We start from the raw sequence: 16,811 nt of genomic DNA on the forward strand, positions 1-16,811 counted from the left end.
TTTTTTTTTTTTAGAGGTAGCTTGCTGCAGCCTCAAACTCAAAAACAGCTCACTGCAGCCTCAAACTCCTGGGTTCAAGGGATGCTTCCACCTCAGGCCCCCAAGTAGCTAGGCCTACAGGCACACGCCACCATGTCTGACTAATTTTTAAATTTTTTGTAGAGACAGAGTCTTGCTATGTTGCCCAGGCAGATCTGGAACTCCTAGGCTCAAGCAATCCTCCCACCTCAGTCTCCCAAAGTGCTGGGATTGCAGCCATGAGTCATCATGCCTGACAACAAATAACTTTTTAAAATATAATTTCTGACAGAATTTCAAAGAAGTTGTAGGGGAGATCCAATAGAAGAAAAAAAATGATTACTTTTAGTAAGGATGGAAATATGCTACTACTTTTGGTGATCCACTATGTGCCACTCATTGAGTCTCACCACAGCCCTGAATATTTTTATCCCCAATCTTTACATGAAGAAACCAAAACTCCATCCCTAGTTAATAGAGCAGAGACAAATTCAGACCGAGATATGACTCCAAAGCTTCCTCTTGGGAGAATTAGGGAAGTTTCTTTCTTTTTTTTTTTTTTCTTTCTTTTCTCTTCCTTTTTTTTATTACATTTTAGGTATTGGGGTACATGTGAAGAACATGCAAGATTGTTGCATAGGTACACACATGGCAGGGTGATTTGCTGCCATGAATTAGGGAAGTTTCAAGGAGGAAATGGCATGTGGTCTGAAGCTTGTACGATGGCTAGGAGAAGCTAAAAGAGAGTTGCCAAAAGTGAGCAAATGAAGAAAGACAGAAAATGCAAACATTGTTTAAAAATGCAGAGTACTGGCCAGGCACGGTGGCTCACTCCTGTAATCCCAACACTTTGGGAGGCCGAGGTGGGCGGATCATGAGGTCAGGAGATGGAGACCATTCTGTCTAACATGGTGAAACCCTGTCTCTACTAAAAATATAAAAAAATTTGCCGGATGTGGTGGCACACACCTGTAATTCCAGCTACTTAGGAGGCTGAGGCAGGAGAATTGCTTGAACCCAGGAGGCAGAGGTTGCAGTGAGCTGAGATCACGCCACTGCACTCCAGCCTGGGTGACAGAGCAATACTCTGTATTTAAAAAGCAGACTACTTAATTAACTGGAAAAGGTTAGGGAGAAGTGCAGCAGGAAGAGCCACAGAGAAGTAGAAGGAGAAGTTGTGATCAGAGCCTGAAATGCACCCATGTGTCACCCTTGTGCTACCTATGTGTTCTACAGTGACTATAAAGTGTCCCCTTAGGTAAATCATGGTAGGTCAAGTTAAAATTTATACGTAATTTTCAGTATAGGAATCAAGGCTCCTTAACTTGCCCCAGATCATACACAGCGACTCTCTTAGAGTCAGAAGAAGACTGGAAACAAAGCTTGAACCTGGCAAACATCCAGTGGAGACCTCATTCTTGGGCTTTTATGGTGTGTTTTGTTTTCAAAGAATGTTTCAGCTTCTGGAATATCACACTTATTTAAAATTCTATGATCTATAGTGATGAAACTCCTCATTTCATCCCTGGGGCTCCCAGGCTGTCACATAAACTAGTGTTTTACTTCTAGCTTATACCTTAGAGAGTCTGGAGACTACTGGAGCTTTTCCATGTGTCCCAGTGAGGATCGCAATGTTGCCATCCCTCCACAGGCTTCCTCTGCAGTCTGTGCCTCTGACCTCTGTGCTCATGTGTTTCCCATGATTCCTACTGGGCCCCAGGGCAGAGCCGTATAACATAGTACAGCATAATTCACTTTTATAGAACATCCTTCATGCAAGCTATCACAGGGAGCTAATCAAATGCTGACGAGAAAGGGTCTGTCGCAGGATAAGATTTAAAGGGAGGAACTGATTTAGTGGCTCAGGGGGCAGAAAAGAAATTTCAGATAGATGAGTTAGAAAAAGTGAAAGAACAACCCCCACTGTCGTAAACTACGGGGTGGAGAGAAGTTACTACATCTGGGGAAAAGGAGGGGTAGAGGAGAAGCTGGCACCCTGAGACACTACCAATACTTTCCCAACCAAAGCTTACTGAATTTAATTCAGGGGAGCAAGGGGAACATTACAAAGCCTTCAGGTCCAAGGAAGAGAAAACCCAACCCAGGACAATTTGAACAATAAGGAAATACTATTATCACACATGGCTAGAAGTCCTAAGAGAGAGTGGTTTGATGAATTTAGTGGCTTAACAATGTCATAAAAGTCCCAGACCCTTGCTATCTTTGTACTCTGAAGCCCTCAGTGAATAGATTTGTCCTCAGATGTGCTATTCCCAGGATTATAGGATGTCTGGCTCAGTTCCAGGCATCACACTCAGAATCAGGAACATCTAAGACACAATAATAGGCATTGACAGAAGAAAGAGAGGCTGTTTCTCCAGTGAGTTCCCTTTTAAGAGTGAGAAAATATTTCCCAGAAGCTCCCAGAAGACTTAGCCCTTGTATCTCTTTGGCCAGGATTGGAACCCAGTCCCTTTCCCTTTCTAAACTATACTCTAGCAAGACAAAGAGGATGGATCATCATGATTGGTTAAGACCAATCAAGATTCACTTCTGAGTCCTGTAAAAGTGTGGACCCCTTCACCCCCCACACAAGTCAGGGCTTTGCCCAAAAGGAAGAAGAAAACAATACTGACTGAGATGCCAGTCCACCATGTCTGCTACGAAGAGATGCAAAATGGGCATTGTCCATGTTGAACCCCTGGAGAAATAGGATACATCCAATACATAATTACCTAATTTAGATGATTAATTTAGAATTTAAAAAGACCATGGGCAGCGGGAACTCCTATACTGAGAAGGAAAATCAGAATTTCTAGGTAGAAGGGCATAGTAAGAAAAGGATTTAGGGACTGGAGGCTGAATTCTGGCCACCTTCTAGAGTGAAATCAACATGTTAAAAGATGGGAGGAAAGTATGTTTAGGATCAAGGATTTTTGCCCTGGGCGGATGAGGAAGGGAAAAAGGAAATTTTACTTCTGAGTTGAAGAATGTAGTGGTAGAGTCAGTCTTTTGAGAGCAAGAATCTCTTGTTTCTGGAGAGGGTGGAGCAGCTGTGAAAGGGAGATACGCAAGAATGCATAGCCAAATATCAATCCAGGGACCTGCATATGCAAACTTCTGCAAAATCCAAGGCAAAGGGCTGTGTGAACCCCACAGGAAAAGGAGGGAGAACATTTTTGGTAAATGTGGAATCAACCTGAACTTTACAGGTTCTGAGCTTCCTACTGAACCTGAACCTTTTGGGGTTTGAATTCATTTACTCTGGGCAAAATTCACCTTCCCAGTCTAGAAAAAAAAAAGGCTCCAAAGATTACTGAACACCAACTAGCTCTTGAGAAACCACACAGGGATGAGTTAAGTGTAAATGAATCACAAACACGCAGATTAAATTTCTCCTCAACTGCATCAGAGTTTAAAGGCCAAGAGAAAAAGCACTTGAGGCAAAATACATTTTGGCTTTTGCAGAACCTAAAACATTTTTAATGAGCTTGAAGTCCTTCAAATAACTTAAAATTCAACTGAGTTCTTTCTCTCAAATTCGGCGTTCAGCCTAGTAAAATACATACAGCTGCCTTTCTAGATCTGCTTCACTTTAGAGAAGAAATTGCTTTTGCTTTTTAATATTAATTTCTTGATTCAGTGTGGTCAAGGATAGCTGAGAAAAATGTCATGACAATGTTCAAATTATTATTCTAGGGGCCTATACTGCAAACTGCAGAACTCAAAATTCTATACTCAATGTTGGGCAGAAGATTAAAAACCCTAAGAGGTATAACATGAAAATAAAGCAATCTCTTCTCATAATTTTATATTTCAAATACTAGGGAGTCCATAGCAGGAATTTGTGTGCCATTCAGTCACCTGTGGAAGGTTATTGAGTGTGTACTAGGTAGCAGATACTACTTATGATGTAAAATTATGTTATCAGTTTGCTTCTTACTCTGAATCAACATATTACACCACTAAGACCACTGTTACATCCTCCTCTTTCCTCTTCTTTAAAGTAGGTGACTACTACCTTTAAGACTGTTTTCTTTTGTCTTCTAACTCTCACCCTTTAGCAACTCCCATATCAGCCTGCCTTTCTCAGATATACTATACATGCAGTCCTTCTCATAATAGATAAACATTGAGAAGTTGAGATAGCATTAATTCCTTTACTTCACTAAAACTCTATTTTTTGCCTGGCTATCTGACAAACCTCTTTCTGCCCTCTTTTTGATCTGTTGAGAATAGTATCTAGCTAATCATGGTTTAGTGCTCCCTGATGGTCTTACTTGATCAAGTGTAAAATTTACAATATTTTAATGAAAGTAGGGATTCCACATCTTTCAGGCAATCATCCATGAATACGACTTCTTGAAACTGAACCTGAAACAACTTTTGCATTCAAAATTGCACTCCCTTAGGACATACAGTGCAGAGAGTCAGTGCTAAACTACGGTTTTGTTATTAGGACAGTCCTCCTAATAAAGCTCACGTAACAATTATAATATAGATCTGTATGTATCTAACTTTGATTGAACACATTTGGTGTCACAGACACTGTGTGCTGCATCTCACAAGGACCCAATAAGATAGACATTATTACTATCTCCATTTTACAAAAGAGGAGTCTGAATTTCAGATCAATTAAGGAATCTGACTGAGGTTTCACCACTGAGAAGTAGCAGAGGCAGTTTCAAGAGGTCTGTAGGGGCCCAGGCCTGACCTGTTCACTAACACTTCTCACTGGAGGTAGTAAAGCAAAGAGGACGGTACTGAAGTTCTTTGGCTGGGGCAAGAATGCAAGAGCTACAATTTTGTTTTGTTAGTCTTAATTCAGTTATGGGGAAGGAATGATACTTCGGGGGAAAAAACAAAGCTGTTTGTGTTTTTTAAATTAAATTATATTTTATAAGAATTCCCGATGAAACCAGAGGAAAAAAAAAAATCTTGCTTATCTGCTCTCCTTCAAACAAATACTGAAAAAATCCTTCTAGTTCCTGACTTCAGGAGGTGGCTTATGTAATTACTATGAGTGGCCTGTCTCGTTATAGAAAAAACTCAATGGCAAATGCAGTGGGCTCCTCCTGCTTCAGAACAGACTTCCCTACAGCAGGAGAGACTTATCACATCCAGTGAAAAAGATCACAGATCTGGGGTTTGTTTTTTTTTTTTTTTTTTTTTGAGATGGAGTTTCGCTCTTGTTACCCAGGCTGGAGTGCAATGGCGCGATCTCGGCTCACCGCAACCTCCGCCTCCTGGGTTCAGGCAATTCTCCTGCCTCAGCATCCTGAGTAGCTGGGATTACAGGCACGCGCCACCATGCCCAGCTAATTTTTTGTATTTTTAGTAGAGACGGGGTTTCACCATGTTGAACAGGATGGTCTCGATCTCTTGACCTCGTGATCCACCTGCCTTGGCCTCCCAAAGCGCTGGGATTACAGGCAGATCTGGGATTTTAATTTGGACTTGTGTTTGGAGAAAGAAACAGGAAAGGGGTATGCAACTGACAAAGGGGAACACAACTGGTGACCCTATTTTCATTGCACAAAGCCTGGGAAATTTTCTCTGGGAGCCAAAATAAAGCATTCCTCTCTTCTATTCCTTTTACAGAAGACTCAAAATAGTCCACGGATTTCCTCTTCTTTCCTTTAAGCCTCTTCCTTTCTTCTTCCTCTGTCCATCCCTCCATCCCCATCCAACAAAATAAAAGTTTTTTTTTTTTCCCTCAGCCAACAAATTTTCTGGTCACCACAACAAGCACATTCACAAAGCAAATGAGTACTTTGGAATGTGGCAAGTATCTCATCTGACTCACAGGAAGAAAAAAGAGAAGGTGGCTGCTGCCAAAATGGAAACACTTTCTGGAAAATTCTTGAAGATATTCCTAAAATCTCAAATTGGGCAAGTGAATGTACACTGAAAAAAATTCCCAAAATATAAACAAGGTGAATTTTTTAAAAAATGTTAAGATGATGGAAATAAATATGCTAATGCCTCTACATAAAGGAACATTTTTTTTTCCTTCTGTAATTTCGTTTGCTTTTAAGAGCTGAGTTTTACTTAAGGAATTCCTGCCAAGCAGGGGGCAGGTCCTATATAGAAGGTGCTTATGACAGAATAACTGGATATTAGGGAGGTTGGGGACTTGAAGACTGCATTAGTCAGGGTTCTCCAGAGAAACAGAACCAATAGGATGGATAATAGATTGATTGATTTAGGGAACTGGCTCATACAGCCATGAAGGCTGGCAAGTCCAAAATCTGCAGAGACAATGTCCCAGTTCAAAGGCAGTTAGGCAGAGAGAATGCTGTCTTGCTCAGGGGAGGGTCAGCCTTTTGTTCTATTCATGCCCTCAACTGACTGGATGAGATCCACCTACATTAGAGAGGGGAATCTGCATCATGAAATCTACTGATTTAAATGTTCATCTCATCCAAAAATATCCTATAGAATCACCCAGAATATCACTTCTCAGCCTTTTGGCTAAGATCAAGTGTAGAATCACCAGAATAAAGTTTAACCAAATATCTGGGCACCCTGTGGTCCAGTCAAATTCCGCAGAAAATTAAGCATCACAAAGATGATCTAGAAGCCCACACATTTTACTTGGTACACTTAGTGGCAGTGCAGCATCTTAAAGAGTGATCTAATGAAGATTATGGTAAAAGAAATAACCCCAGACACATGCCAGACGACAGTAGCGAACACTGCTAGTTGTCTACCCACCATCTATTCCTTTTTCCTTTCTTTGATTAGCCACTCATTCTCTGCACAGCCATGTTCCTTCTGGAAACATGGTCCAAGACTAAGCTCAACCAGTCTAAGATAATCCAGTCTGCCTTTTAAGAATGTTTCAGAAATAAGCACACAACCAAACTCTGACTAATAAGATGTGAGGAAAAGTTTGCTTTTTAGGAAATTCTAGAAAATATTTCCTCATTCCTAAGAAAGTCTCATTGACTGTGAACACTGACCTCAGTAGATGAGACTCCTGCTAATGCAGCTGTCTGCTACTAGCCTGAGGTCGCAGCCAGCCCAGGGGGCTTGAAGATACAGATGAAAACAACCTGGGTTCTTAATGACATCATTAAGCCTCTGAAGGAACACACCCAAGAGACCACCCCACCTCTAGCCTTTCCATAACATGAAGCAATACATCTCCATAGGGTTTAAGCCAGTTGATCCAAGGCTCTCTGGCTGCCTCATGCCAAAAATAACCCAATTGATACATCCCCTGTTTTGACACAGACACTGGTTTAGAGGCCAGAGTAGCTTCAAGATGTCCATCCAGAATTCAGAGACAGGAGCCAAGGAGCCACATCTTATGTAAGCCCTAAGACCTGCTCATTCATAGAAGATTATTTATGAAATGTTATCCTGCATTTGCATGGAATGCCCATTTTGGTTAAATTTGCCAGAGATGCTCTCCCGCTGACACTGCATCAAAACGTCAAGAACAAAATATACAATCTTGTTATAGAAATAGGGGCTTACTTTCTCCCTCAGTTCCAAGCTAAAATGTTTCCGCATCATTCTGAGATGTTGATTATTCATAAGCCTCAGATCTACTGAGGCAAATGCAAAAGGCAAGTTAGAATAAGTGAAAGAGTTGGCTCCTGCAGTAAAAGAAAATTGATGCAATGGGGTGACTGGAGTACTGTGTTTGAAAATACCAAGTGATTTTTAAATTTTGTATTTCCACGGAGATGACTTTCTTTTAGTCAGCCTAAAGCATCCACCTGCTACTGTGGTGAAGTACAATTGTTTTGTCAGAAAAGTAAGAAGAAATAAAGAATTTGTACTCAACTTTTAGTTTTCAGAATAGGATTCCAAAACAAGGCAATAGGTTTGTAAGTCAGGTTTCATTAAAAGAGGCCTTTTAAAATTAATGTTTTATTACAAAATATTTGTAACACACAGAAGACATAATGATATCATTAATATCTTTATGTCTCTCCCCCAAAATAAAAAATTCTTAATTTTTTCCAGGGCTTCTTTGGATCTTTTTAAACAAAACATATTAGCTACCTCCCCAAGCCCATTCCTCTCTGCTCTGGTCAGTGGCCCTTCCCCTGAATATTGGTATTATTTTACTAAATATGTATGTATCCACATCAGTATACATTACTATTTGTGTGTCTAAATTTTACATAAATTGTATCATACTGCATATCTTCAAGCTGCTTTATTTATTTATTTATTTATTGAGACGGAGTTTCACTCCTGTTACCCAGGCTGGAGTGCAATGGCGCGATCTCAGCTCACCACAACCTCCGCCTCCTGTGTTCAGGCAATTCTCCTGCCTCAGCCTCCTGAGTAGCTGGGATTACAGGCACGCACCACCATGCCCAGCTAATTTTTTGTATTTTTAGTAGAGACAGGGTTTCACCATGTTGACCAGGATGGTCTCGATCTCTTGACCTCGTGATCCACCCACCTCGGCCTCCCAAAATGCTGGGATTACAGGTGTGAGCCACCACGCCCGGCTTCAAGTTGCTTTAATTCACTAATCTTATCTCTCTGAGACTAATACAATAGATTAATTAATAGATGTAGCTATTGTTCATTCACTTTGTAGTTTTAACATATTCTATTCATTCTCCTAACCTCAGGCAGATTGTTTTTGGTTTTTAATTATTCAAACAATCCTGCAATAAATATTTTTGCCTCTTTTACATACATGAAGCAAAACACTAAGGAATTATATCCAGAACTCCAGATCCAAGTAAAACATTTAGAGAATTCCACAAGGATCAAAGTGTGTGCGTTGTGTTTACTGGGGAAATATTTGTGACTAGAAGTGGTCTGGGCATTTCCAGTCATTTAAAATGAACTGCAAGCATCGGGATATCATATTTGATAAACATGTTTTGACACTTTAACATCCTTTGATATTTAGACTGAATCATATGAAATTGCCAAAATTCAACAATTCTGACCTACAAAATGGCAAATTCCTATGGCCTAACTTATCATCTACCTAAAATGAAAATACCAGTTAATAGGCTATAAACATCTTCAACCCAAAGGGTTAAAGCGAAATTTTAAGAGATGCTTTTCTAAAATCCTTTTATGTTATCAATATGTAAGCCCAGAACATTATAGTTTATTATAATGTTGAACATATCAGTTCAACAGCCAAGTCTTTTTTTTTTTTTTTTGAGACTAGTCTTGCTTTGTCACCCAGGCTGGAGTAATGGTGTGATCTCAGCTCACTACAACCTCCACTTCCAGGGTTCAAGCAATTCTCCTGCCTCAGCCTCCCCAGTAACTGGGATTACAGGCATGCACTACTATGCCTGGCTCATTTTTGTATTTTAGTAGAGATGAGGTTTCACCATGCTGGCCAGGCTGGACTCAAACTTCTGACCTCAAATGATCCACCCACCTTAGCCTTCCAAAGTGCTGGGATTATAGGCATAAGACACTGTACCTGGCCCCAAGTCTTAAACATTAGGTTTATAGCCACAAAATGGCTCAATTTCATAGAGTAGAGAAAACATGTCTTTTATCTATTAAAGGGAAGAATAGCACACAAGAAAGAACCTGGACGTTCCCCTGAAGCTATGTCATCTATCAAGCCTTGGAGATGAAGGCTATGTTTCATTTTAAACCTCCAAGTTTTTGCTATTCCCCCAGGCTGAGATATCATAGATGACTAAAAAAAATTGGTACTCTAGTCTAGGAGATCTGTCCAATAATATTTGAGTTTTTGCCTTTAATTTCTCATTTAGAAACAAAGAAGTGCAGCTCACTCATTTAATTTTACATAAGCATGCTCCTTGAGGCTGAACCAAATCTGACTGATTTTCAGTGTGAAAATAAAATATAAAAACTGTTCTTGGAGTTATTTCTAAACAGATCATCAGAATTGTCTATTTCGGCAAAAAATTGAATTCATAAAATGAATCTTCAGCCAATACCCATTCGAGAATGATGTTAACATCACACAGAGGAATCCTATTTGACATTTTCAGTGATCTAGAATTACAATATTTTGTAAACGGAAATACCGCTACTAAAAACAGAATGCTATAATAGAATGATGTCTTTCGTTTCCAAAGTTGATATACTAGAATGATGGGAAAATAATAATTAAAGATATCTCGTGGCAAAGTTACTTCAGGGTAAACACTGCAGCCATAAGCCCCACAGGCAAGTATTCTTGGGATAAACAATAAAAGGGTTAAGAAGCAGCCCAAGGAATTACAAATTATACCAAAGTAAAATAGTAATCACTTACTTATAGCCCAACCAGAAAAGACGGGCTGGAGTCAGAGAAAGGCAATAGGAATATGCAGAGATTCCTGCATCAGTTCATTCCTGAACCCAAGGAACTAAAGTCAAGCCTAAACATAGGAAAAGATGAACTGATGTTGCTTTCTCCAAGTTTACATGCTATTTCTATAGGTAACTTGATGATTATACTCAGGTCATCTCCACTGGAAATCATCATGTAACTTGTACCCCTATATTAAATACACACTGCCCGTCTTGAAAACTCTATTGCTAGTCCATGCTGCTTACCACATTAAAGTGCCAATACTTGTTTATCAGATAGGATATCTGGACGCTTGCAGCTCATTTTTAATAATTGGAAATGCCCAGCCCACCCTCTATTCACAAATATTTCCCCAATAAACATAATGCACTAACTTTGATCCTTGTGGAATTCTTTAACCATTACACTTGGATCTGGAGTTCTGGATATGATTCCTTAGATATTCTTTTTCCTGATTAATTGGGGAATTTGAGGATTTTCTTTATGGCGTCACTAACTTAAGTTTTATCTGCCTGTATAGATATATTACAAAATTATATCCAGTATATCTGTATTTTGCTATAGTAACAACCTCAAGACATCGATGACTTACAACAGATGTATTTATCTTGTTCATATTCATGAGGACTGTGGGTTGGCTACGGTTCTACTGGTTTCTGCTCGGTCCACACCCACTCATTCCCATTGGCCAGAACACATCACATGGTCAAGCTCAAATTCAGCAATTCAGTAAAGTACACTGCTGTATATTGGAGGTAGGGGAAGTCACAGGCCACAGGAAGAGGAATGTAGAAGGTAAATCGTGGTGAACAATAACCCCAATAGAACTGCAAAATTTCTCAAAGTTTTGTTGTTGTTGTTTTGGTGAGGAGGAAATGATAGAAAAAATGCAATGGAAATTGGTGCTTATTAACAAAAAGTTGTACTTTAAAGTCACATCAGAACTGATACATTCAGCGTAGTAAATACTAGAAGGCCCTAAGGGGGAAGTCAGAGGTTACTCGAAGTTTTTTATTCCAATTCTTTCATTTGATTCATGATTTGCTTTTTCATTAACTAAAAGGTATGAACAAAATATAATAAACATACTTTTTAATAGCACAAAGAATATGGTGCTTCCCTTGCTCAAAACTTTTTTTTTTTTTTTTTTTTGAGACGGAGTTTCGCTTTTGTTACCCAGGCTGGAGTGCAATGGCGCGATCTTGGCTCACGGCAACCTCCGCCTCCTGGGTTCAGGCAATTCTCCTGCCTCAGCCTCCTGAGTAGCTGGGATTACAGGCACGCGCCACCATGCCCAGCTAATTTTTTGTATCTTTAGTAGAGACGGGGTTTCACCATGTTGACCGGGATGGTCTCGATCTCTTGACCTCGTGATCCACCCGCCTTAGCCTCCCAAAGTGCTGGATTACAGGCTTGAGCCACCGCGCTCGGCCGCTCAAAACATTTATACATGTTCACTTCGGGACTTACCTTCAAAGATGAGGTCTCTTTCTCATGAATGCTCTCACTGTAAAAAACGATGTTCATTCTTGGAGGCTGTATTCGGATATTCGAAGAGCTCATTTGGGATGAAGTCTTTCGAATCAGTTAAATAAATGGTCAAAGTGGATAATAGAGTTGGAAATGGATAAAGGCAAGGTGCCATCATAAAACAAATTAGCTCATTTCTTGAGTAGCTTTCTAGTTGGAGCAGCAAGCTGGGTCTGAGGGTAATTTCAGATGAGCATTTCCAAGAATGTTTTCAGCAATAGCAGCATCATTAGTATAAATGCTTAATCCTTAAAGTGATAGTTTAAAAAGTAAAACTCACTTGATGCAAATTCTGAGTTTTGCTTTTACTCTTTTGTCTTTTAAATTTCCATTCTTTCTAGTCTTCCCGGTATGTACTTCACAGTGGTTTGTAGTAAACACATTTAGTATTTGTTTCTATTTTCCACAGTAAGTCAGCACTTGTTATTTAAATTACCAACGCTCATTTCCATGGGAAACAGAGTTAGTCCTGCCCCTTGACCAATTTTCATAAATTTGCATGTTAGACATCAAGGTACCAATGAGTCCGGCTTAGGTACTTTAGATAGCCTCTTCAACACCAAGCAAGAAGCAACTGATAATTTCTATATGTCCTAGTAGAAATTCCAAATAAAATCAAGAAAGAAATGGTCAATGAAATTTTCCCTAATGATAACAAATCTAAGGTACAGGATGCAAATGTGGGCCTCTGACATAACAAACACTGAGGCCAGGCCCAGTGACTCACACCTGTAATCCTAGCACTTTGGGAGGCCAAGGCAGGCAGGTACTTTAGCCCAGTAGTCGGACACCACCCTGGGAAATGTGGTGGGACTCCATCTCTATAAAAAAAATGGGAAAATTACCCAGGCGTGCAGGCACACGCCTGCAGTGCCAGCTACTTGGGAGGCTGAGGTGGGAAGATTGCTTGAACCTGGGATGTGGAGGTTGCAGAGAGCTGAGATCATGCCACTGCACTTCAGTCTGGGTGATGACAGAGCAAGTCCTCTTCTCAAAAGAAAAATGAAACAACAACAACAACAAAATACTGTTCAATTACAGGTATATATAATTATGACTTTTTCTCTCCAAAGTCATATCCAATTCTTGGAGATACCAAATCAAAATAAACTTGGGAGAGAGAATTCCTGAAGCTCATAGCAGTGTATGAGGCCACTGACTTCCACTCTCTAACTTTGAAAACTCTCCTTTTGTGGAAGGATATTCAGGAACCTGATAAAGGCAATGGTTGCAGTTCCTGGATTATGGTGCCAGGAGCTCTTAATAGGCGAGACTCATTGTGAAATGAGTGCCCTAAAGTGCAGCTAGAACTAAAGCTCCCCTCCACCTAACCTGAACTTTACACTGTCCAGCTGATACCCTCCAGCTTTACTTCCCATTTCTTCCCCACCACACCTCCTCTTTTCATGGGGGTAGGGGATGGGGTGATAAAAATGGAAGAGAAGAGGAGCTCATGGGGGAACCGCTTGGCAGGGGCATGAATGCCAGTCTGGACAACAGAATCACCCAAAGTCACTCTTTGTAAATTTGAATTCTTTCTGTATAGCCTGTAAAAGTAGTATCGCTGACACCATCTGCCCCCTCTTAGGCAGTCCTGCTGTTGAAATTTCTGAGCTGCAGGAATGTTATCCATTTTAGTATGCTCACATTAAAATAAGTGCAGAAAGGAAAAATCTTCACTGGCTGCTTCGGCAGAATTCAAAAAGAGCAGCACAGCAGCGTTCCTTTTTCCCCGAGCCTGAAATTCGTGGTAAAGCACTGTCTTGCGGGTTCCCAAAGAGATTTGCTTACGAGGATCGGCATAGGCGAGGCTGATTGGGTCTCCGGAGATCTCACCCTCTAACAGTGCCCCGCGCCCTGCAGAATCTCGCTCTAGGTGTGTAACTGCCTGCCTGACACCTGACCCTTGCTCCCCGCAGCCTGACTCCAGGTTCTGCAACTGCCCCCCAAGGCGCGGCAGACTCACAGATGGGGCTGGCCAGGGCAGGGAGCGCCCCCACACCCCCACATCTGCCGCTGGACGGCCACATTTTAAGGCCTTGTAGTCACTTCCTCGCTAGTTCGAGGCAAGTTTTTGCACATTTTCATGAAAGGAGACCAGAAGAGAACACCCTCCTCTTACTTCCTAATATATTATGTCCTCCCCTGCCGAGTCCGGGGACTTAGTCTGGATTTGGTAACTGAAGTAATATAAATGTTAGCTAAGAAGTATTCCCGCAATGTGGTTCCAATTTAGGCTTGTTTTGAAGTCTAAAGGCCCAATATGTCTCATAGATTCTTCGCTGGACATTAGCGCTAATGTAATTTGCCGAGGAGTAGCGCAGGCCGAGATCTGGAAGGCGACCGGGGCCCTCCGCGGATCGGGGCGCTTTCCCCAGTGCCAGGGGACTCGCGCCTTCGCCGGGAGCTCCCCGCATGGCTTTTGATGTTGGAGGCTTTGCTCAGGAAATTGCCTTATACTTGCCAGAGTTGCAGATAAATGGAACAAGGTAAGTGCCGTACCCTGTCAACCCTCACTCCTCTCCCGGCCCACTCGCTCCGGAAGGACGCAGCCCAGGCTCAATGTATCCTTTCCCTGCAAGCTGTTTGCACTTTACTTCAGTAATATCTCTCCCGACACTGACTTGATTTGCTAAGACACGCATGCCTTTTCAGAGTTGGGCTGGCTGACGTACCCCCTCCCCGGGCCCGCCCCCCATCCGTAGCCCAGTTCGGCGCTCACACCCCTCCGGAGCCCCCGGCTGCATTCCCGTAATGAGCATCCCCCTGGAACTGCCTGCCCTTTATCTTGCTGGGGGGACCCGCACCTTTTGAACTGCCATCTGTAGATTGTGTTGGTGCACTGACTTGTTAACTGTGCCATGCTGTGAAGGAAATGGCATGATTTAGATCAAGTGCTCGCGACGGCTGTTCGTAAGAAACACTTGAGCCAAGCTGTTGCTGCTCAGAATGTGCCCTGGGGAGAGGGGTTCCGTTTCGGGTCACGGTCCTGCCTCGCCTGAGGGCAGGCGCAAAGCGCTGCAATCCCCGGGTTTCGCTGGGGCTGGAGGGAGGGGGTGGGGAGAAACATTATGAAACCATAGAAGCGAGGCTGCCAAATTAACTTCTCACCCTTTCAATCACACTCCAGAGGATAAAAGCCTAACATTTCTGCCTCAGAAACAGGCTCGGTTTACACCAAACAAGTTATTTCTCTAATTTAGCTGCCCAGCCAGCTATCTTTCTAATTACTGAAAATCTCTGCTGTTTATGAAACTGCTTTTGTAGGTGTTCGGTGAACAAGCAGCTAGGAAACGGGTAATGGAGTTTTTGTGGACAGAACTTCCCCACAATTGCTTATCAAAGTAAATAGAAAGTAAAAGCTTTCTGGCTTCGGTTATTTCATTTCCATGAAAATGTTTCTGCTTGTTCCTTGGGGCTAAAATAAAGTTGAAGAACCATAAATTTAGGCAAACACAGATCATTCCATCTTCACTCCTAAATTGCAAGTATCTGTAAGGAAGATTTAATTGGGAAGACAAAAGTAAAACTGAGAAACAGTGAGGGAAGAGGGGAACCCTTCAGCTTAATTCATCAACTCCCAGGCTTGTTCTAAAGACACTGATTTGTCCATTATATGGAAATAGATGATTAGGGTCATTCTCTAAGACAAATTTACTTTTCTGCACATTCTAAATCTGTTTAGTCACTTTAAAGGTGTCAATTATTGGAACAGGCTAAGACTATGAATTTCTTAGTAATAGCTTTAATAACATTTTGAAATGAAAAGCAGATACCTTGAAGTCAGCCTACTTTGAAAAGACATATGAGCAGCTCTGGTTTTAATTTGTATAGCATTCTACATCTGGAATCCCTTATAATTAAAACTAAAAACTGAACTACTACTTCCACCTGTCAAATGATGAAAAGATGAATGCACTAATAAGTTACTAAATAGCCCAACATGATAGAGTTTACATTCTCATTCTATACAGTAAAACAGAATTTTGGACAGGAGGCTAAAGGTCTTTGGTCATTACTAATAACACTCTTTCAGTATTAACCTGTATGTCCTGCTGCAACTACTGACGGGGTCTTTTTTACATTAAGAGCTAATTTTGGCTAAGTCTTTGTTTTAAAAGCAAATATATAGATTTTGGAAAGAATATTTAAAACACATAAACTGAGATGTACTTTTCATCCCACACTTTGTTTTCATCGTTTTTGAAAGCTTTCTAATGGCTTCAAATAATAATTGCTCACAGTTGTTAAGTACAGTATTTAAAAATGTTTACCAAGCACCTACAGAGGGCAAGGCATTGTATTCAGCACTGGGGATACAGTTCTGATCACAATAAATCTGCATACATAATTTAGGGTTAGGAAAACTTGTCATTTTTCTTACTCCTTCAGAATAACAAAAATCACATTTTTGCCTAGATTCTGATAAGAAAAAGCAGTTTTCTAAAGCTTTTCCCTCCACTCCAATTAAAACAACAATGGTCATTAAAATGCTCTCTGTCATTGGTGATCAGAAGGTTAATTATTTAAAAATGTAAATCCTGAGTTGTAATCCCTATTGAAGCTGTTTGGAACAACTCCCCCTGCCGAGGCCGAGCTGTGTGGGCGGCCCCGAAAGGCTCATTTTTCTTACTTCGTAGACTTGCTTCTCTGTTGTGAAATAAAAATGGAAATATCACATTTTGAAAAGAGCACTGATTCTCCTAGAAAAAAAAAGTAGTGAAGAGTTTTGCCAGCAGCTGAAGGGTCTTTCCAGGGAGTGGACCCTGGGTTGTCTTAATTGTTCCATTCAGCACAGTGACTCCCTTTGGCACCAGAGAACAGAAAGTAGGCAAGGCCTGGAGACAGCCATGATCAAATTCTCCCTCTGTGAAAAAGTAGACCCAGGAAGAGGATCCCAGTCTGGTTTCACTTTTTTGGACCACTGGGGACTCCATTAAATTGTTACTTTAGTATTCCTTTCCATACATGGCTACTTTCCATTCGAGGA

At 41.1% G+C, this 16,811-nt stretch overlaps 2 pseudogenes across 8 annotated transcripts in view; one reads left to right on the forward strand and one right to left on the reverse strand.

The window, feature by feature from the left end:
* The window catches only part of LOC118144943 (keratin, type II cytoskeletal 8 pseudogene), a 376,247-nt pseudogene that overhangs the window by 184,734 nt on the left and 174,702 nt on the right, over positions 1-16,811 (reverse strand). The gene's annotated exons all lie outside the window — the stretch shown is intronic.
* LOC118145178 (U2 spliceosomal RNA) lies at positions 6,473-6,550 on the forward strand (annotated as a pseudogene).

The sequence above is a fragment of the Callithrix jacchus genome, chromosome 8 (genome assembly GCF_049354715.1).
Source record: "Callithrix jacchus isolate 240 chromosome 8, calJac240_pri, whole genome shotgun sequence".
Classification (NCBI taxonomy): domain Eukaryota; kingdom Metazoa; phylum Chordata; class Mammalia; order Primates; family Cebidae; genus Callithrix; species Callithrix jacchus.